Source organism: Cygnus atratus, chromosome 3 (genome assembly GCF_013377495.2).
Source record: "Cygnus atratus isolate AKBS03 ecotype Queensland, Australia chromosome 3, CAtr_DNAZoo_HiC_assembly, whole genome shotgun sequence".
Taxonomy (NCBI): domain Eukaryota; kingdom Metazoa; phylum Chordata; class Aves; order Anseriformes; family Anatidae; genus Cygnus; species Cygnus atratus.
In genome coordinates, this window is record NC_066364.1 from 86,640,642 (window position 1) to 86,663,004 (window position 22,363).

Below are 22,363 nucleotides of genomic sequence, written 5' to 3' on the forward strand. Positions count from 1 at the left end.
ATTTTTCCAGTTCTCTAGAAATACAACAAAATGAAAAAAGTATACTCTTGAAAATGTTCAGTGGAATGATCTAATTAACAAGAAAGTTTTTTGCTACTAATAACTTAGTACTTTTCTAAGTAAGTGCTTTTGGACTTTGCAGTAATATTGTCAGATGATGCAATGCTAGTTTTTTTTTCCATTTTGTTTTGTTTTGTTTTTCTAGGATACTATTTCAATTTTATTCTACTGCTTAGTAAATGCTGGGTTGTCATCCCTTTGAGACTTAAAGCTTCAATTCATAGTTAATGAAGCATAGGCAATAAAGGTCCTCTTCATAGCCAGTGAAGCACAGTCAAAAGCAAGGCAAAAATCCCAATCTTTATAGAGGTAGCTAGGAAATAAAGGAAAACATATCATTTGTCTAAATTCAGAATTCTTAAAACTTACCCTGACTAGCTGCTATGATATACTAAATCATTAGTACGCCCTAGCTGTGCATTGGATGGAGTGCTCGGATGGATATGCCAAATGAGATGAGCAAAATTTCAGCTGAGATTGTGGCTTTTGAATACAGACTTAAATGTTTCAGCTAGGGTTACAGGCTCATTTTATATGTCTCCTATAGCTCTCAGGCATCATCAGCCTGTAACGGGTTCAAGTAGCTGTTCAAGGAGTTAGCAGTATTGTACTGAGCACTGGTGTCCTGTACCCTATTGGTATTACTGCAGGTGATTTTTATGTAAGTATAGTAGTTTGTACTCTTCATTTCCACCAATGGATTATTCTTTTTGAATGGTTTCTCCTCTGTTCCCTCAAATATTGTCTTAAATAGATTAAACAATTGCAGGTGAGACAAAAAATATTAAAAATTAACATTTTAAAGTTCTGTTCTATATGCCATATGCAGGAGAAATCAAGATAGTTGCCATCATTGTATAGGGTGACAAAATTATGTATTACAGCATAGCTGCAAAAAATGTAAGAAACTCCATTCTCTTTGTGCTGTGTGAAAAGTCCTCTGGGGTAAAATGTTCTGTTCATTAAAACATAAACAGGCAATGTCACTGAATATTCTTCAGCTTCATAAAATTGCACTTGGTAGCACTGTTGACTTGATGTGGGCATTACAAACACTTTTTACTCACTCCCTTCCCCTTGCAGAGACCTAAATGACAGTCCTGTGGGCTCCTTTGCCTTGAGGTGGGAAAGTGTGAGGGTCTGTTGAAAACTGAGGGGCAGATCTGAAGACTAAGGTGCATATATCACTGTGTTGAACTACTAAATTGTTGGTTAAAACTCAGTGAATACTAGTTTATTGAATGCCAGCTAGTAGAAACTGTAAAACCAGTCTACAAGTAGTGCAGACTTCCCCATCACTCAAAATACTTCACTTTCTTCCCAAAAGCAGTGGTTTTTACAGTCTCTCAAGAGGATCTCCTCAACCACTCTTATTTTTTTACTAGAAAACTGTTCCAGTTTCTCCTTTATCCTGTCTATCTACAGCAAAACGCTCCTGTCACTAGGACACAGCTCTAATTATCCTGCATCATTAAGCAGTGTTCAGGCAGCTGGCAGCAAGACAGCTTAGTTGAATTACCTATGATTTTGGACTTCGCTGGGCCTCTGCAAACGTGCAATTGGATGTTTGGTTCTTCATGTTTCCTCTGGAGATCAATCCACTTTTTCCCGTTTAAAACAGCTGAAATGATTCAGGATATAGCTATTAGCACAGTTACCTCAGTGCTATAATAATGCAATTTGCTTACTGAACTGTAGGAGCGCACCAAACAGCAGACAGCCTTCTCTCAGGTTGCTTTTCTGTCATTTCAGTGACCACTTCAGCCGTGGAAGTAGCTTTCACTACAGCTGGGGCACATCCACCACTAACGGTACCCAAGTTCCTCTGAAAGGGTGTGCAAAGAAGGTTCTAGATCAGTGTCTGAGACCTGAGACCTGCGGCTTGTGGCTGTGGACTGTGGCTGATTGCTTACAGGCATGGGCTGGGCCAAGATGGCAACCACCTCCACGCAGGCCTTGCTGCTGGCCAAGTGGGAGACCCTGGGCCAGCTGGGCCCCTAGCGTGGGGTGAGGACAGGCCAGGAGCCCTTTTCCTTCTGCATAGAATCATAGAATCATAGAAAAAGTTAAGGTTGGAAAATACCTTCAAGATCATCTGGTCCAACCATCACCCCACTACCAATGTCTCCCACTAAACCATGTCCCTGTGCACCAGGTCCAACCTTTCCCCGAACACCCCCAGGGACGGTGACTCCACCACTTCTCTGGGCAACCCATTCCAATGCCTGACCACTCTTTCTGAGAATAAATGTCTCCTCATTGTTATGCACCCTCTTGGTATAAAGATGTACCCACACAAACTGAAGGTAGGAGTCTCTGCACTGGATTATTTATAAAGCCTCCCTGTCAAAAGTTTTTGGCCTTATTAACAGGAAGTTACATTCCTTTCATTGTAGTTCTTGGATGAACTTGTTGATACACATGGAAAAATCGTGTCCCTCACATGTGTATGTGGGAGGCACATTTTACTCTTCCTTAATTTTTTTTCTGGGCTTTGCTACTCTTCACTTGCATTACACAACATATTACATTCACACCAACAAAAGATATATATATGCCATATTTAATGTCCTGAATGCTCTGAGGGAATAAGAGCTAAAATCTTTTACTACCACAGGCCATCTGCTCAGGTACTGACACTCAGCATCCTCCAAAGCTGTGATTACCCTCAGACCAAAGAATTACACCTTACTTTAATATCAGGTTTTGACTTATCTCTGGAGGATAAAAGACATGGTAGTTTTGAATCAGTTAGCACATGGAATTACATTTAAAGACCACACTGTAACAGTGACTGACACACTGAGTTGCAGCCCTTAGAAAGAGATATAATTATCATTGCATTTTCAATTCTTGGCCAAGTTCCAACTCCAGCACTCCAGCTGTGGGGTTTCATTAAGTTTCTGGCCCTGAATTGTAAGATAATCTCCACCTCAGCTGTAGATGCTACTAGAAGATGCTTTGGTGCATTCTGCTCTCTGTCATCCATGACAAGCACTTGTCTAGGCTTTCATTTCTTATAAATGGGAACAAGTAGTTTGTGTTTTGCCAGAAGTGTGATGCTATCAACATCTTGCAAATCTACAAGCAGCTCATTCACCCATATGTTCACCAAACGCTCTTCAGCTCTATCTGGGCATCCCATATCTGTCTAAAAGCCATCTGGAATAATGCATTGCCAACTTCTGATCTTAAGTACAGTAGCAACTTTCTGAGATCATACTTGCTAAAATGACTAAATTTGGAAAGATTATAAAATTACACTGCAACAGAGGAGCCTGTTGGATGCTTTGTACCCCCAAAAGCACACCCCACTCTTTTCTTTTTAGTCTTTTTAATGAAGTGTGAAAATAGTAAACAGCTTGATCTGCATCAATTCCAGAATAACTTCTGGGGGCAATTTCTCTATCATTTTGTCTCTTAATGTGCCTTTTCCCCTTCTTTATCAATTGCATTTTCAAATAACGTTAATGGCATTTGTCACTGCAAGCCTCTGTCTCCTTAACCTCACTTGTCATCCAGTCTCTCTTTACCTTGTTGTGTTTATCCACTGACTTCTCCTACACGTAACTGTTGCCTACACACTTTGCCATTTCTGTCTGAGCTGGAGTAAGTGACTTTGGAAGACACCTTAGGCTTTTGTGAGGACAGAAATAACATCTTCCAAAGAGATTTACAAAACTTGTAAGCCTGTAGACATCATGGGGAATTAGAGCTTGCTAGAATTCCTAGGTAGAGCTAGCTACTGAGTTATTTTGTCTTTAGCAATGAAGAGGGATGTTTGCAACAATAGCATGGGCAAGCATGAGATTTTGCCTCAATTGTGTTCTCATGAGTCCAAGATGACAGATTTAAACATCATTCAGCAGGTGCTTCTGTTAAATTACATATTGAAAATAATAAAATGATCCTTTGTCAACATTTTGCTGATGTTGCAATTAAGTATAATGTTTATTAGAAACATTTTAAAAAGAAAAGGTTGTGAGGTATAGAAGCCTTTTGTCAATGGATTTTTATTGGACTAGATGACTTGGAGGTCAACATCCGTGCTGAGAAGAATATAATTTTCCCTCTGTACTACTTCACTGAACTGTTTTAGATCTGTGAAGAGAGAGCTCTAGATATACAAACAAACAAACAGAAAAGCTTAGGCTGAATGAGTATTTATCCCAATGTGTCATTAGCACATTCTCTTACGCCATTTTCTCTGTTCTTATTTCATGTTCAGAAACAACAGGAACAGTTCATTCATGGTTGTCTGGAACACTGTTGGCACACTATCTTTCATCAATGCTAATTCATCAATGCTAATAAATAATAAATAAATAAATAAATAAAAATATAAATAAAAATAAATAAATAAAATAAAAAATAAAAATAAAAATAAAAATAAAAAGAGAATGCTAAAATGAAAACTGAAAATTGGTGATGAGTGCTATTCAATTTACTGAATATATTTTAGGGTTAACTCAGTGGCTGTGCTTAATTTGGGGTTTACTGGCATCAAACAGAGGGAAAGTTTCATCCACTGTGGCAAATCAGTAAGTGCTTTTGATGTCAGTGAGTTGTGCTGACAGTGGCTACAGATGTGCTCCGAATTTTGTTTTCCTTTTTGCTTTAATGCCACTATTTCTGAAGACAGTAGAGATTATCAGTAATCACAGCACAAGATCTGTCCCACTGGATTATGTAGAGCTGCTCCAGTCAGAGAAGCCAGAGTTCATCTATCTAAAGTCTTCTTGAAAAAAAAAAAAAAAAAAAGAAAAAAAACACAAAAAAACAGTCACAGTCATCCATCCCTCTTAACCAGTTTTATATTTAAACAGGAGTATTGCAAAATCTGATAATAACAGTCAAGAGTTCAAAAATGCCATTCTTAAGACATGGATCTCGGAAAATAAATACTGGTCCAGATTCTGCTTCCAAAGGCTCTTTTCCAGGTTAATATCTTCTTACGTCTCCTGTAAAATTTTCCCTTCCTGGACATGTTCTCATCACCTCATGAGTTCTGGTTTTCTCTGAGTTGCCTTTTTGTCCCTTGCCTCCATTATACTTTTGTGAAGTGACATGTATTCCCATTAGCCCAATTGTATTTGCTTGTAAGTTGGCTGATTTTTACTATGGTTCACATAAGCACCAAAGTTTATTTAAGCACTAATTCATCCAAGGTAGTCTTTAGGTTTATTATGTATGGACAGTCTCTTAGAGGATTTTACTCGGTTTCTTTGTTCTTGAAAGTGACTCAAGGGCTGTAGGTGATGCAACGCCCAGGTGGTGACTAGGGAAAGTGCCAGCAGATGGTGCTGAAGAACATGCAGCAAGGAACATTCTTGTTCCTGAATTCTGGCTCTTACAGCAAGTGGCTGCTGGTGTTCAGAACACACTTAGGAAAAGGGAAAAAGCGATCTGGATCTTCATCTTAGTAGAGCAGATTAAAGTCATGTTATTTTCTTGCAATATTGAACAAGGAACTCTCAGGTAAGGGGGAGAACAGCTTTGTCATCAAAGACATGCTATTCCCTCCACTGCAGACCTTCTGTCAGAACCTTCTCCAAGCTCTTCCTGCTTTATAAAGCCCACATTTTCATATCCTATCATGTTCTCTACTCAAATACTGCTACTTCCTTTTTTGTTTCTTTATGTCTCAGTCCAGGCTACCTGCTAAGCATGGGGTGGCCATTGTGCACAAAATCATCTTGAGACGCTCACTTCTGCATAGCAATCAGGAAGTACAAGTCCATGTTGGTCACATCCTCTCCCCTCTGTAATATTACAAAGGAACTACAGAAGGACATTTTCCTTAAAAACAAACAAATTAAACTAACTCCCATTCCCCCCCTCCAAAAAAAAAAAAAAAAAAAAAAAAAAAGGACTTTCCCATCTTCCCATGAAACTAACACCTAGGCTGTGGTCTCCCATTTTTGTATGATTTTCACTTTGTGACCTGGCCAAGGCTAGGAAAACTTTGTAAGTTTTTATCCTGTACTGAGCTGAAGGAGATCTTTTTCTTTCTTTCTTTCTTTCTTTCTTTCTTTCTTTCTTTCTTTCTTTCTTTCTTTCTTTCTTTCTTTTTTTTCCCCAGAGAAGAAAGAATACCACTCCTCTTCATTCAAAACCTAGAAGCCTTGAGGTAGGAGGATAGATTTTGGATGGAGGTGGGGAGAAAGCACATTTGAAATAACATAGATTGCAGGTGGTTACAAATATAAAATCGGTGAATCTGTGGTTGAGGCAGTTTAAATTAGCAACTCCTTCCTTGTCTTTTATTGTACTGAACTTCATAAGTATGATTCAGGAGACCAATTTGGCTGCCTGTGTCTGCTTTTATCCTCGTTTCTTATAGCTCACAATCTTTCTGAAATGATGGAAGCTAGAAATGCTGCCAATAAAATGTTCAGTTCCATGAGACCTTCCTGTTGTCATTTAAGGAATGGTCTCATTTGGCAAATTTAGATCAGTTAATTTCAGAAAATTCCTCTATGCCTGTTTGCCAGGGAGATGGCACAGGGGAAAGAACGCACATCATTACCTCAGTAACAATTCACACACTGGTTCAATAGCACAACTCCCTCCTCATCAGGGTAATACACATTACCCTTGGTTTATGACATACTGCAGCTGAGACCAAGGCACATGTGTATTTCTGCTCCAGGGGTGACAATATCTGGCAGATTCCCATAAAAACATCTTTGTAATACAAAGATTTCAAAAGGTTGACAGTTCCTAAAGTTTCCTGTATTGCCTTCATTTCAGAAGACGTGTTAAGCAGTATGAGTGAGGATTAAGACAACAGATGCATAAGCAAGAAAACCTCTTGTTTAACACCTCCATATGAGAAGACCCAACTCCACCTGCGTGCAGAACCATGCACAGCTGCTCTCCTGCTCCTCCACCTGCTCTGAGCATGCCATGAAATACAGAGAGTTCTTACTCAAGCCCCAGAGGCACATTTGCACTGCTCTGTTAGAGGACTGCTGGGTGCCATGGCGGTGAGGGTACCTAATGTTGAGCCACCCAGCACTCAGCCTTCAGATCCTGGGATAATTCTGGAGAGCTTGGGGGATGTGTCAGCTTTGCATGTGGCTTCTAGTGCTGTTGGGAATGGCACATTTCCCAGCCTAGAGCCTGTATCCCTCTTGGAAAGGCTCCTCTAATGCTTGACAGTGGTTTGTCTGTACCACCCACATCTGGTAGTCCTCCTGTGTAGTTCTTCATCTGCAGTATTCATACCATTACCCACCACCCTAGGGTCAAAAGGAGGGTGCTTAGCTGAAAAGGCTAACAGCCCCCCATAATCCTTTCAATTTTGTAACTGCTAAAATGCCTAGGATTTTTAAAAACTATTTAATTTATGCTTTAAATGGTGGAAATCTCTATTTCAGCTTTTGTTTAATGAAAATTACTTAACTTTGTCAAGAATTGTCCTCTGGATGTACAAAAGTTTTTGTTTCTGTCCACTTTATAGTGCATAGTTTGTAAGAAAATTCTGCAGTGGCAAAAAGCATGGTCTTGTCTAGAAGCTCAGCCCATTAATAAAGCACAAAGATGCACTGTATTCTGCCAGGCAAAACACCAGACAAGCTGGAAGCCAATATGGAAATATTCAATGAATTTTTCAGTAGAAGCGCCAGCTACTGTATTACATTAAATGGGAGGAGGAGTAAAACTAAATAACACATAGGTTTTGTAAGATGTGCGTGTCATAATTTACAATGAGAATAATGGGGGGTTGGGTCACTGTAGTCACTGAAACCAAGCTATTATTAAAAAAACAACGGACAGATTGTCACTTACAGTGGCTCGGAAAAACATTTTTTGAGAAACTCAATATATCATTTTTCTTAAATTAATATACATGTGCTCTGATCATCTTATTTTATAATTTATGTAAAAACAGTTAAAAATATGGGGAACGTGGTATTATTACAGAGGAACAGGTATATTTGTTCACTTTTCTCCTTCCTTGAATGGATTTTGGAAGATACTTTACCTTAGCTAGGAGGATCTACAGAGAGCTTTTCTAATCCTTGGCAGTAACAAGAGATAGATGGAAACTGATCCAATACTGTAACTGAGAGTTACAACAGTAATCTGAGTCAAGTTATAAACTGTACTGGGTTGCCTGTGTTGCCATCAAAGAGATACTGTTTAGAACAGCAGAGCTGAGAGATCTCTGGGAATTCCCCGTGTTGATCAGATCCCTGGGTCAGATCAGTCAGAAATGGTAAGAAAATACCACCAAACCAAGAGAGTCATATTTCACATCTGCTTTCCACCACTGGGAGTGACCCGATGATGCAGTGCAATGGCTATCGGAGTTACAGTGCCAGATAGGTCTGGCTTTTAGAGCACTTAGGATGCATCTTTAGAACTTGATCTCCAAATTCAGCCTGTGCTTATGTATGTGCACCCACAAATACACCTTGAAAAGTGCTTGTGCAAATGGTCGTATAGCCCCGTATGAAAGACTTCTCGGTAATATGTGGAATGATGCTGGCTGCATGAGCTGGCTTGAGTCATATTGCTGAGTAGTCTAACATTACACTAAAAATAATCCATATACCTTTCTTACTGAAGTATCATGAAAATGGAGGATAATTTTCTTTTTAGGGGTTCAGTGGTATCTTACCTGTTACAGTCCAAGCTGATTTAATTTTTTGGTTTTAACTTGTTCTTCACTTAAGTCTCAGGTGAAATTCTGGGCTCAAAATATGAGTGTGATCCTCCTGAAGATGGTTTCAGCCCCTCTTCATTTCTCTCAGCAAGTTAATGATACCTTTTGCCCTTTGGGAAAAATCACTCCAGAAAACTCTCTGAAAGGTAAAAGTTATTATTCCAGGTTAACATGTGTCAAACTGATTTGTCTACAAAAATGAAATAGGTATATGGAGTAAAGCAAGAGGATTTCCAGGCAACCAACTGTCATGATAACTCAGTGACTTATAGTGTTACGCAATCTTAGGGGCACTAATGCACTGCAAGATAAAATCCCACCCTTCACAAATCTCAGGAAATGTATATTTATGTGCTTCATGGTCTCTGTCTGATTTAGTGCTGATATTGTAAAGTGCTCTATAATCTACATCCAGGCTCCAACTGTGCTTTAGGAGTACCACCACGGAAATTAGCAATAATTAAATAGAGGAAAGATGAAAGACTCTAGGAAGCATTTAGGACCCAGTAATCCTGTTTCCTAGAGAGGGAGACTGAAAGTGGTCAAATAAAGCTGCTGAGTGATTAGGTCGGAGGTTCCTGCCTTGCAAACCGGGGCCAAATTCAGTGAAAAATGCTGAGCAGCCAGAGCTGAGAGAGGAGGGCAGTTCCACACTGGTTATTTCCATCTGAACCTGTTCCCCCTTCCTCCCCTGCCTGTCCTTACCATAGCCACTGCCACAGGCTGTGAATTGGAGGCACCCTCTCCATCTCAGCTTGGTGTTCCTAGGAGAAATGCTGCAGTAACGCTTAAGCTGTGGGGTGTCCAAAACCTGGAAAATAAACAGTAAAAAGGCTGAAGTAATTGTTCTTACTGGGGTTGTGTTTTGACCGCTTGAACTGCAGTACCTCCCTGTACTCAGGGATTGAGATGTCTCGTGTGCAGTAGGTATCTCCTGTTCAATGACAGTGACCTGAGCTAGACGTTTGTCTTAACAAAGAGAAGGAAAAGGTAAGGGTTTGGCATTCAGGGCTGTGCCTTGCTGTCCCTTCCCAAAGTGTCCCACACCATCTGTGAAGCTATTGCATTCCTGGCAAGGCCTGTCATCATTTGAGGAAGGCAGAGGTAAGGTTGTGCTGTAGAAACAAGGTGTGTCTTTGTTTCATATTTGCTGTTTTCCAGGGTTTACATTTAGAACAAAGCAACTTGCTCCAGCTGCCTTCCCATGCATGACAGCACCATAGCCCATGATTAGAGTTTGAGACCCAAACCCCTGGTGGAACCATTTCCTCTTGTTGGTAAATGCAATGTGAATGTAAAATACGCTTCTTCACTTCTGATTTGGAACAAATTTATCTTCACCTTCTCTTGGTAGAAACAGCCACGTGAACTGTCTGTGAAAGTCCATACTGCAGGCATCAGGGTCAGATAGATCAAATTCAGTCTGTAATTGATTAAATAAAAATTCTCCTCTATAGCACAGGTCGGCTACTGAAAAGATTTGTTCACATTTTCTCAGTTATATACATTTATCAAATTGCCAGTGGGAAGACAATGTGCTCAGGAATTTGAAGTCCGATCACTGAATCAGAATCTGATATCAGGTAAATCTCCTCCACCCAAATTTCTCCATCCATAACAAGGAAGTCACTGCAATGTCAAAAAGGTGTTATGAAGATAAATTAGTTGATAATTAATAATTAGTAGATAATTCCTTAATAATTAGTTAATAATAAAGTGTGCTTTGAATAAAAAAGTTAAGTATTATCAATGATTGCCTTTTCAGCAAGATTTGTATTTGCCTTCAATTTCTAACAGTTTATTTAAATAAATAATTTTAAATCTACATTTTAATAAATTTTTCATTCCGTTTTTATGTTGCATTAGGACAAAATTAAAAGAGCCCTCTAGTGGACATAGTTTCATCTAACCACAAGAACGTGACAGACTTCACTCTTCAGAAATCAAAAATCCTGTTCCCATTACAACTTTAAGATCTGCTTCCTCCCCCATTGTAAGTAAGTTAAATTAAAATGCTGAGGCTGAAGCCAGGTGCATATCTGGGGCAATAGCTCTTTGGGCAGATTCAGTGGCATTCAGTGAATTTTTAGGGGTACTTCCACTATTTGTGGGGTTGCGGTTTAGATGTGTACGAATGGCTGTGGCATAGTGGGTGATGTGTGCATAGCAGCCCCAGCTCAGAGCCCTCCCCAAATCAGTGCTATTCAACTTCCATGGCTCCTTGTGGGCCTTACCAACAGAAGATGTGAAGGACAGACTGTTTCGTATTTTGATGTGTTATTAAGCATATCTTGTGCAACGTATTGATGCGCAAGGCTGCATGTAGTTTTACAAAGGCTTTCAGCCAGCAGAAATGGGAATGAGCTTTTGCTGGAGAAAGCAATCTTGTTGTGGCCTGAGCTGTTCATGCCCTTGCTCAGATTACCCCCTTCTTGGGCAACACCAGAATGAGCTGGAGAACCAATCTGGTTGAAAAACAATTACACTGGCATAGGGGAAGGGCCCCCTCGAGGGGTGAGGACATGAATCTGGGGTGAGCAGAGGGAAGAATACAGCAGTGATGGCTTAAAACATCTGTTCAAGCAGAGCTGAAAAGATCTGTTTCAAATGTGGGAAGTAGCTGAGCTGCAGTTAACACGGGGCTCTTTGAAGCCAATTTATCCTGCTGAGAGACATCATTAGACGGCTTCAGGTACAAGACATGTTTTACTTGTTATCAGAACCACCTTCACTTAACTGGCAAGTACAGAATAAACACACCTGCTGCCAGAGATACAAAGTTTGTTTGGGGAGTTTTGCAAGTATCAGGTGTTCCTGAATCAGGAATTCTGATTTCAGGACATGCTGAGGGCTAACAGTACTCAGTATTGAGCCATACAAGGACTAAACAAATAGTACGTTACTGCTGTTTAAAGATCCTTGAAATACATATATATACATATACATATGTACATGTGTACATATACATGTCCATGCATGTGTAAAAAGAAAGCATATGTTAAAACACTTAAAAATTTATGTACATGTTCAAGATTAAGGAAAGAAGAAATCTGTGGCAAGGAGAAGGAATTTCTCAATACGATCATGAAACTCATTTACAATAATTCCATAAATCTGTATCCCCACAAGGTAAAGAAGAGAGTGTAAGGAGGATTTGAATGATTTGCTTAGGTACTGCCAACCGAATGCAAGTCTTACGTAAGTATGGAAATCCTTCTGTTGGCTCCAGCCAGCCTGGAATCCGGTCCTAAGTTTTCATGGGAGGAGTAGAGGACAGGGGACAAAACTCATTGCAACTGCTGCTATTGCTGAAACTTGCTCTGATTCCGATCTATCAGAAGAATGTAGCCATTGTTTCCCCATGAACTTGTTCATAATTCACACGAAATATTCCTGAAACATGGAGACTGTGATAATACATCACTTGTGCTCCCCGTCAAATTGGTTTCAGGTATAGAGTTTATTGGAAAGTCACAGACTGTGCAGTAGTTTTCACATCTACTATTGAGTTACTGCATTTTTCAAAACTGGTTAGCTTACCAATGTTTTACATAACATAAGATCACTACGAACACTTGTGTTTCTGGATTATACACAGTATTAAAAACGTTAGCTTACCCTTCTGCCTATTTTCATGCTAAGCCCACTATATACTTCAGTCTAGATGCAACGAACTGGAAACTTAAATAATGTTTTGTTTTTTAATCCTTTTTTCACTCCATTATACATTCCTCATTCAGATTTCCTCCCTATATTTTTAAGTACATGCAAAAAAAATGTGGGATCTACATTTAAAATAACAAATTTCTTTCAGAAAACTAGATACTGACTTTGTGACAGTTTCTCAACCCTTCATAGCCAGGCTGCTAGATTACACACACACACACACACACACACACACACACCATCACTTTCAACATCCTTATATACTGCTGGCAGGGGAGGAAAGTGGGAAAATTTTAGATGATGTTACAACTGAAATAGAGCTGCCAACATACCATTTCATTTCTAAGGCCTATGATATTCACTATGTTTCATAGAAAAACTAGTTCCTGTAATTCTGTTCTGCAAAAAGCGTGAAAACATGGTACTAATAAACACACTATAAAGACCCCCTAAAGAAAAAATACTGTGATTTCTAGGCTAGCCTCAAGGATTGACTCCTGTTTTGCAAAATGTTGGGACTGGCAAGGCTAAATGAAGAAACACAGTACTTAACTTATGTTTAAACAGCATTAAATCTCCACAGGAGCTATTGCTAATATACATATGTGTAAACGGACACCAGCATATTCATAAGAAAACCTGCACCGATCAATTTAATGTGCATATGGAGTGATTCTTACTTATGAATATTATTTATTTGAGTAAAACTGCATGGAAACTGATTATGTCAGAGAGATCTGCTGAGTTTCCTGGGACGTAGCAGGTTTTTCAGGAGAATGAAACCCAATATCGTAGGCTGTTTTTAGAGCAGGATATGACACAGACTATTTAGAAGGTCACACAAAGTGTATCTTACATCAAGGAATAAAAACAGCATCAACATTTTTATTACTTAAAATCTTATGATCTGGGGGGAAACCATCTTATTACTTTTGGATGCCTGAGTTTTGCAATTGCATGAAATCAACTGCATGGTAAAACAGCTCCTGATAAAATTTAAATTGGTATGATCTATCTACTGTTCTGACTGCTTTTACAGATCCCAAAGCAGCTTAGCTGGGGAGGGAACTGGAGGCTTTATAATCCAGTTATTATTTAAAAAATAAATAAATAAAATCTAGTCAAACAAGCTGAATTCCTTAGAATTTATAATCTTGGCAAAAGATGATTCCTCTTATACTGTTAATCGTTCCTATATTTTATCTTTTCAGGAAAAGAATGGATAGGGAAACCCTTCTTGACTGAAAAAAATCCAAATGAAAGAGTTAATGAAAAAAAAAAACGTTCTAAGAGTCCCAACACCATCACCATTGAAAGGGAAGCATGCATTTGACAAGCTCACGTGTATGGAAATGATACCAGCAGCCCTATCTCTGTTCAAATCTGTCCCATCCATCCATAAGCGAAGGACGTGGTGCTTTTTTGTTACCTGTAGCTCACTGAGTACCAGACAAGCACATTTTCAGCCATGAGAAAGCCATGGGGCTGCATGTTCATTCTCCACAGAGGGCTGCATTCCATGCATGCATTGAAATTACAGCTAAATGGAAACTGGAGTTCCTCAGGGCAAGAACCATAACTTCTAATTACCGAAGGTAAAAGATAAACTGGAAAAAAAAATATTCTTTCAGATATGGCTAAAATTATGATGTGAGTCTTAGAAATATTTATCTTTCCTTCCATAAGTGAACATTCTTCTGGTAACTTAGAGTTTTTCTTGGACTGTTATTACTGTTTCACAATGATCTAAGGCTTTATTTGTAGTCTTAGTGGTGCTTATATAATTGCATTAATCTAAAAAAAATATAGTGTCTGATTATGCTAAATTCCAGTTAAAATGAGTCAATTGAAAAAGGAACTATACCTCAACATTTCAGCTACGCTTCAGAGGATCATGTATTCACGTGCTTAGAGGGGTGCAGAATGAATGATCTTGTCACAGGAGACCGTCAGGATTTCTGTGAAACCCCAAATATAATTAAAATGTCTAATGTGTATTCACAAATATATTAATCCACAAAAGGCAGCAGTGTTCAAAATCTCTAGTAGTCCTGCAAAAAAACTAGAGTTGGGCCAAGTGAGAAATGAGACCATCTATCTCCTCTGAGAGCTTATCTTTGAGAAAGCACATGAGAAAGCCAAGGCTAATTAACTGAAAACACAGAATTAGAGTTGATTAAATAGCTATTCTCATGCCATGAATACAGAATCAGCTGAACTCTGCCAATGATGCTCTATCTCTGTGTGGCACCACCAGACATACCTCCAGGATTTTCTAGACATACCACCCATCCACAGAGTAATTGTGCCCAGTAACCAGCCCACAGGTTAAACCTGATTCTTCCTATATATGTCAAGGTGATTTCACAGGTCCGAGGTGGCTGCATAGTGCATGTGGAGCATATCCTATGCTTCCTGTAGCACCAGGCATCATATGAGTGAGGTATACATCCACACTGTGTGCCCACTCTCCAGTTGTCTAGAATATTTCTGTATGCAACAGGTCCAAAACTGCCAGCGCCCATGTCGGTACACAGCACATGCAAAACAGCGCCTGACCTTTTGCCAAGAACTAGTCTCTAAGAAGGCTGAAAATCCCTGACAAATATAGAAAGTGATCAAAATTTGCCCAGGCAAGATTTCCAGGCAAGAAAAGGGCGCATGCTGGGAAACAGCAAGCAAGAAGCCAGAGGACGTGCCAGGAATGGCAGTTCTGCTGTATCATCCACAGCTGTTAACGTATGCTGTTGCTGGTGGAAAGTATGTCAATATAAATACTAAAAGTTCTTCTGCAGAAGCATGTCTTCCTACCAGCTAGTTAAATCATGAAATCAAAAGTCTGTATTATGTCATATATTAATGACTAGAACTGGATCAAACACAGTTCAGGTTCTTGCATAGTTTTCCATGATTACAGTTCACCTTTTTCTCTTGCCTGGGCCAGAAAAATCTTACTAACAACATACAACAATAATTTCTCTCAGTATTACAGAAAACCTTAGGAGCAACAGGATAAGACATGCTGAGAAATTCTCCTAGTAATTGCTCAGAATGAAAACCAAACACTTTACAAGATACTTGATAAAAATATGAAACATTTAAGAAATGCACAGCCTTTAAAAGGAAACATAATTTTTCAACAATTTTGACCAGAAGTGTAATGTGTTTCCAATAGAGTAATGTGTTTCTGGGTTTTGTAGTCAGAGACCTTTGCAGAGCACAGCAGATCTGATCCTAAGCTTTTCCAGATCAAAAAGCTAGTAACGATAGCTCGTATCTCTTGCATATGCTCTCCACAGCGCTCCACAAACCTCTGTAGGTGAGAAGTGTCTAAGCTTTGGCTGGCTGCCAGTCCCAAGACGTTAACTTCCTCTTTCAGTGTAGGATAGAAGCAAAAATGGCACAAAACATAAGAAAACATTAATGACAGCTCTTTATGACTGTGTCCTACTCACTACTGCATTATTGCATCTGGACTGCCAAAAAAAAAAAAAAAAAAGAACCAAGACAGAAGGTCGAAGCAGACCAGAAATCACTCAGTTTTCATCAATTCTATGTACTGTATGCTGCCATGGGGAGTTTGGCTGCCATGTGCTTCTTAGGAGAAAACATTCTCCATCTAGTAAGAATTTGCTGAATGTGTAATGCCTCCCTATTAATTCTGAGCGAGAAATGTGCACCTGAGAATCCTGATACGCAGCTGGATCAACATTCCCGCGCGCTCATGCGGTGACTCATTGGGTCTGATCCAGCTCATCTCACCAATTAATGAAAACAACAGCACCTTCAAAGTCCAGCCTTAAGCCTTTTATCTCGAACCACTTGACCGTTGCTAAAAATAATGAATTGTTTCCTATGATATACATGGAGATCCAGGACATTTTACAAAGAATACAATAAAAATACATTTGTCTTCACTTAGAAGTTGATTTTTATGTCAGTGCATTAACGTTGTTATATCAAAGCAATGCTTTTAAATAAAAAGTACAATATTTTTAACTTAGTGCAGATGCTTTCATTTTCTCTTTATCCATGAATTTATGAAATTATCCAAATACAAGTTAAAACAAAATCTAGATATATATGCTTTGGAAAAGAAAATAGGAAATAACTAATCACTGTCAGGCTAAGCTTTTGGTTTGCACCTCCTTCAAACTGGACTACCAGCAAATATAGGGCAGACATTAACACTACATTTTATAAATATCTAAGATCCTGTTTCACTGACATTTTAGCATTACAGCTCCCTTGATATCTGTGGAGTTTTCTTCTGATCTGCGCTATTCCTAATGACAGCAGAATCAGCCCATTAAAAGATCGGCGTTTTATCAGAATTTGGCCCGGCAGTGTACCACCCTAATAGTAACAAATGGGAGTTCTGGGTAGAGGCCTCAAGCATCAGGCTTTTAATTTGGAGGATGATGAAGTGGTAAATTATCTCAGCCCTCCCCTTGCATCAATTAAGCAATACAAAATGCAGTATTATTTGATTATGCTATTTTCGTTATGAGACCTACGTTATGGAAATAAATACTAATAGTCACTGTTCGGTTACTGGCGAAAAACACATTAGCAAAAGACACAGTTCCTGCTGGAGTCTCCTGTCCCAGGAAATCATGTGAAATCCTCTTTTCACTCTTGGAAACTTGGGGAAGCAAACACAGTGAAAACATAAGATATGGATGAACTGTAAGGAGCAACAAACAGCCCTGATAAGAGTTGCACAATTATTGTGCAACGGTAGAGACAGTTAAGAGAAGGGACATAAATCTGCGCAATTAGCCACAGATTTAATCTGGCCCCTGCCTTCCCCTCGGGGTGCCTGCAGGGAGCCTCACGGCAGCTGAGGGCATTGTGCCTTCTCGCCACCCCCTCTATTCAGCACATCCCTGGTGGGGCTCTCCCCGTGGCCAGAAGGATGCTGGCACCTGAAGGTGGCCCTGTCCTTCTTGAAACCGCCCTCAGAATTGCGAGGAGCCTCCAGGGCCATCAGGCAGTGCCCCATTCCTTCCTCCCAGCTGTCTTTCCTTGCCGACCTGCCCCTAATGATGGGTAATGCCATGGGAGGAAGAGACAGGATGAGTCCTGGGGGTCATTCCTGACAGAAGGTCAAGAAGCACCAGGTGGATGCTATGGAAAATTGCTCCTAGCTGTGATGCAAAGAAGGCTGAGGTGTGGCTCCCACGGTTTGAACCTAGAGAGGGGTGACTGTCACGGTCAGACCACAATGTGGCTGTAGAACAAGCCTAATTAGGCCTGTCTAAGCTGGCGGATCCAGAAACACTTCGGGTCTCCTGGGTGAGGGCAGCCCAGCCACTTTCCAGCTCTGGACTGGATGGAAAGTTGGACCCACACTGCCTGCTCCCTGCCTGAGCTTCTGCAGGAGGCCACAGGGGAATCCAGCGGAGAGCTGCCCCGCGCTGAGAGCAAGGTCCTGGTGGGGCAGGAGGAGGCCAAGCTCCTCGTGGCATGCACACGTCTCCTCAGCCTCAGCGGGTAGCCAGAGCCTACCCACTGCACCAGGAAAGCAGTCAGATCCTTGAAAAACAACAGGGCAAGGTTGGTTCGTAACAGCCATCTGCCGACGGTGATCTAATTGTGCTGCAATTTCACGTACTCGCATTCCTTGATTCAAACCTACCGTGAGCTAATCGATGACCCATTTGTCTCCCATTGGACAGCAAATAATAGGGGTTTAGATGCCAAAGAGGAATGTGGCACAAGTGAGGAATCTGAAAGCTCCTATTTATTTGGGACTTCCCCATACTGAGATCAGCAGTGATAGGAGGGCCAACTGAGTAGGAAGGATATTATGGGCTATTGCCTGCTCTGTGCAATCAATTCCTTTCAAATCCACGCAGGATGTAGCCTTGTCATCCTGTTTGAAAACACTCTGTGCATGTCAGAGTTCTCAACGGTAAGAGAAAAGGTGCCTAAAAAGGTTTCTTACAGCCACAGGGATCAAGAGGCACATATATTTGTGAGGATGAGCGTCACCGAGTAACTCTTTATATCATCCTGCTAGCTCACTGCACCTGTGCAGACATTGTGTTTTTTAGGAAGTGTTTCAGTTGACAATATCCTGTGCTGCTCAGCTGAAGCCACAGCTATTTAAAGAAATTGCCAATATTACTCCAAAAGGACAAACGCTGGAATGTGGAAGTTCAGCGTTTCTTGATCCTGCGCTAGTCTCAACTGTTGCATCCCCACCCCCGGAAACAATTACTTAGCCATGAGGTAATTCAGCTCAGATTGGTATTTATCTCTCAGGTCAATATTTGCCTTTCAGGTAATTCCTGCTGAGGGCAATAACATGGCTACTTTCTTACCTGTTAGTAAGGAAATCCCCCAAACTGTAAGGCAAGCGTAATAATGTCATTGTCACTATGATCTTGTAAGCCAGTTTGAAGTCCAGGCAGGATTTTCTGTTAAGGGCACACTTTGCCAAATCTCAGTTCTTTGGGAACTAAAAATGAACCCTAAAGTCTACCTCTGTGTGCCGCAGTATTAGTGTAGCCTGCTTTCGATGGCACTTTCCTTCCCACACTTTTATTTGCATTTCACTTTGAGACTGCGTATTTCAATATGAATTTCCTTGGGTGTTAATAATGTTAATTTCTTAGTATTGTTAATAAAATACATATTTGCATTTATTCTAAATAACAGTGTAATTTAAAATTAGATATAAATAACGTGCTAGTCAGAGCTCCCAACTTGTAAATCTCATTAGGCCCGCTGCCAGGCAGTGTGGCCTGAGGCCTACCAACTTCCCTTTGGCTCAGGTGGGCCACGAGATAACCTGTCCCAGGCCAAGCCCCTGGGGTGCTCCACAGCAAGGACTGCTGGCCATGGTGACTGGGTTTGCAGGCTAAACCTGTAATTTGGAAGCCTGTATTTTTAGAAATCCAACATTTTTTTTAGATAATGTAGCATCTGTGTGTGTCAGCTCTTCAGTATCATCATCTTATTTCTTGCGGAGGCTGGTGTGTGTGCAGCAATGGGATCTGTGGGGCCTGCCCGCCTGCCACCAAACGCTCTGCAAGCTTTTGTGGGGTCGGCCTGTACTCCAAACGGTTGTACATCACAAAAGAGCTTTTCAACAGAATTAAGTTAGAATGATTTGTCAGCACTTGTGATGTTTCACAGCTCAGAACTGCAGTTTCAAACAGAGAGGGTATTATTAACCAGCGTGCAATTTCTGCAGGATGTCATGAATCACAGGTTACTGGACATCCTCCTGAAAGACTCCATAAATTCTGAGTCACTTTTTAAACAAACACTACACAATGGCAAGCAAGGCCAAACTGATGTAAATATGAAAACACTGACATGCAGAAATCAGATTCCTTCCGCTGTCTCCTCCCAACTGATACCTTCCTCCCTTATGCAAACCACTGGACACTTTCCAAATGACGGAGTCCCTTCAGGAAGGGTTGCTTCTGCATCTCTCCCTGTGCATCCTACCTAACCAAAGCCCGAGAAAGTCTTTGTTCATGACTTCAGGAGTTGGTCAATTGTGAGCAAACTCTGAGTAAGGCTCTTTCCTTTTTTGATGGAATCCACCGGAGAATTTAACGTAATCTCCTCTGGCTTTTTTTTTTTTTTTTGACAACGCATTTTTTAATTCGCTTTTAATAGTTGGACACATCATGAGAAAATGATCACAATATCATTCCACGACACCAAGAGTGGTTTGTTGGTTTTGTTTGTTTGTTTGTTGGTGTTTTTTTTTTTGAAAAAAAAAATGATGTGCCTGTACTGTATGAAACATGCACACCAACTAGGAGTCCAGTTAAAAATGGAAAAGACCTAGTAGAAAAGTCATCTCTTCATGTACAAAAAGGCAAGATAGCCCATGGGGCTGGGCATCTAAAGCTGAGCACTAATACTCTAGCTTTAAGCTGTTTGGGTTCCTATGGTGCCATTAGCTTCACAATATTAAATTGATGAATTTACCTGAAATATTAGTAAAAGGAACTCAAAGGTGATGGAAAAAAGACACTCCTACTTCTTCCAAATTAGGTTAAAATGGAGGAAAAGTAGATACCTGAAAGCAAGTTCACATTTTTCTATTTCTTTCAGGTTTACTTTTAACATTCTTGAACAGAAAAACAGAAGTCAAGTGCCAACCATATCCTGGGCTGCATCAAAAAGAGCATGGCCAGCAGGGCGAGAGAGGTGATTCTGCCCCCCTCTCCCTCTGCTCTGCTCTCCTGAGTACTCACCAGTGCTCACCTGGAGCACTGCGTTCAGCTTTGGGGCCCCCAGCACATGAAGCACATGAACTATTAGTGCAAGTCCTTAGGAAGGCCATGAGGATGATCAGAGGGCTGTGCACCTCTCCTGCGAGGACAGGCTGAGGGAGTTGAGGTTGTTCAGCCTGGAGAAGAGAAGGCTCCAGGGAGACCTTACAGAGGCTTTCCAGTGCCTAAAGGGGGCCTCCAGGAAAGCTGGGGAGGTACTCTTTGTCAGGGAATGGAGTGATAGAACAAGGGGGAATTGCTTTAAACTAAAAGAGGGTAGATTTTGATTAGGTTCTGGTGAGGCCGCACCTCGAGTACTGTGTTCAGTTTTGGGCCCCTCGCTACAAGAAGGACATGGAGGTGCTCGAGAGAGTCCAGAGAAGGGCAACGAAGCTGGTGAGGAGTCTGGAGAACAAGTCTTACGAGGAGCGGCTGAGGGAGCTGGGGTTGTTTAGCCTGGAGAAGAGGAGGCTCAGGGGAGACCTCATCGCTCTCTATAGGTACCTTAAAGGAGGCTGTAGAGAGGTGGGGGTTGGTCTATTCTCCCACGTGCCCGGTGGCAGGACGAGGGGGAATGGGCTCAAGTTGCACCAGGGGAGGTTTAGGTTGGATATTAGGAAGAACTTCTTTACTGAAAGGGTTGTTAGGCATTGGAATGGGCTGCCCAGGGAAGTGGTTGAGTCGCCATCCCTGGAGGTCTTTAGAAGACGTTTAGATGTAGTCCTTAGTGATATGGTTTAGTGGAGGTCTTGTTAGTGTTTGGACAGAGGTTGGATTAGGTGATCTTGGAGGTCTCTTCCAACCTAGACGATTCTGTGATTCTGTGATTCTGTGATAGGTATTAGGAAGAATTTCTTTACTCTGAGGGTGGTGAGGCCCTGGCACAGGCTGCCCAGAGAAGCTGCGGATGTCCCTGGAGGTGCTCAAGGCTAGGCTGGATGGGGCTTTGGGCAAGGTGGGAGGTGTCCCTGCCCGTGGCAGGGGGGTTGGAACCAGGTGGTCTTTAAGGTCCATTCCAACAAATCCCATTCTGTGATTCTGGGATTCTAAGCCAAACATAAAGTCACATGTAATGGATTTTTCAAGTATTCAGACAGGCTGAATAAGCAAATGATTGGAAAGTGTTGTACTTTTCTGTTCCTTGTAAGGTGCTAGCTCAGACCCAACAAGTTTTATTAGATTCCATATTATCTGCATTTGCAGCAGGGCTTGGGACAAACGTTGTTGTTGTTCTTGTTGTTGTTTCTTGGTTGGTTGGTTTTTGCTTTTAATTTCATCATCCAATGGTATTAACTGAAATGTATAACCTGGTTTTGGTTAACACATACTTCTGCATAGCAGCCTGAAAGCTTAGGCCAAAAAGAAGGAGGCGCTCTTGAAGGTTCCCGAGCACTGGCTACTGAAAGTAGTGGAAATCTTGGAACAAAAACACTTTGTGAGTTTCTAATAAACTGGCAGATGTTACAAACTGGCTGTATTTGTTCCACTCCAGCAGCCTTTGCAGACATCAGTATTAGTGTAATATACCTACAGTAAACTACACTAAAAATAAATAAAAGAGAGCCAACCTCAAACCTAACAGACTCAAAAAAAATATATTGTGGTTACTTAAGAAATACAGATTATGTCATTTAGCAGAAAGGCTGATGACTGATGACAAAGGTTTGGTACACATCTTCCTTCTCTAAAATATATACTCCAGTCATACCAGTTTGCTTAA

At 40.8% G+C, this 22,363-nt stretch overlaps 1 long non-coding RNA gene across 2 annotated transcripts; it reads right to left on the minus strand.

Moving 5' to 3' along the window:
- Positions 1-1,579: 1,579 nt before the first annotated feature.
- Positions 1,580-9,545, minus strand: LOC118256327 (uncharacterized). Of its 2 annotated transcripts, none has more exons than XR_004781196.1 (3): positions 9,440-9,545; positions 8,690-8,873; positions 1,580-1,681 (listed from the first exon to the last, which is right to left on the minus strand). It is a non-coding gene; the product is annotated as an uncharacterized LOC118256327 (long non-coding RNA). The 2 variants fall into 2 exon arrangements; XR_007707977.1 differs by lacking the exon at positions 1,580-1,681 and adding an exon at positions 4,958-5,822.
- Positions 9,546-22,363: the final 12,818 nt, after the last annotated feature.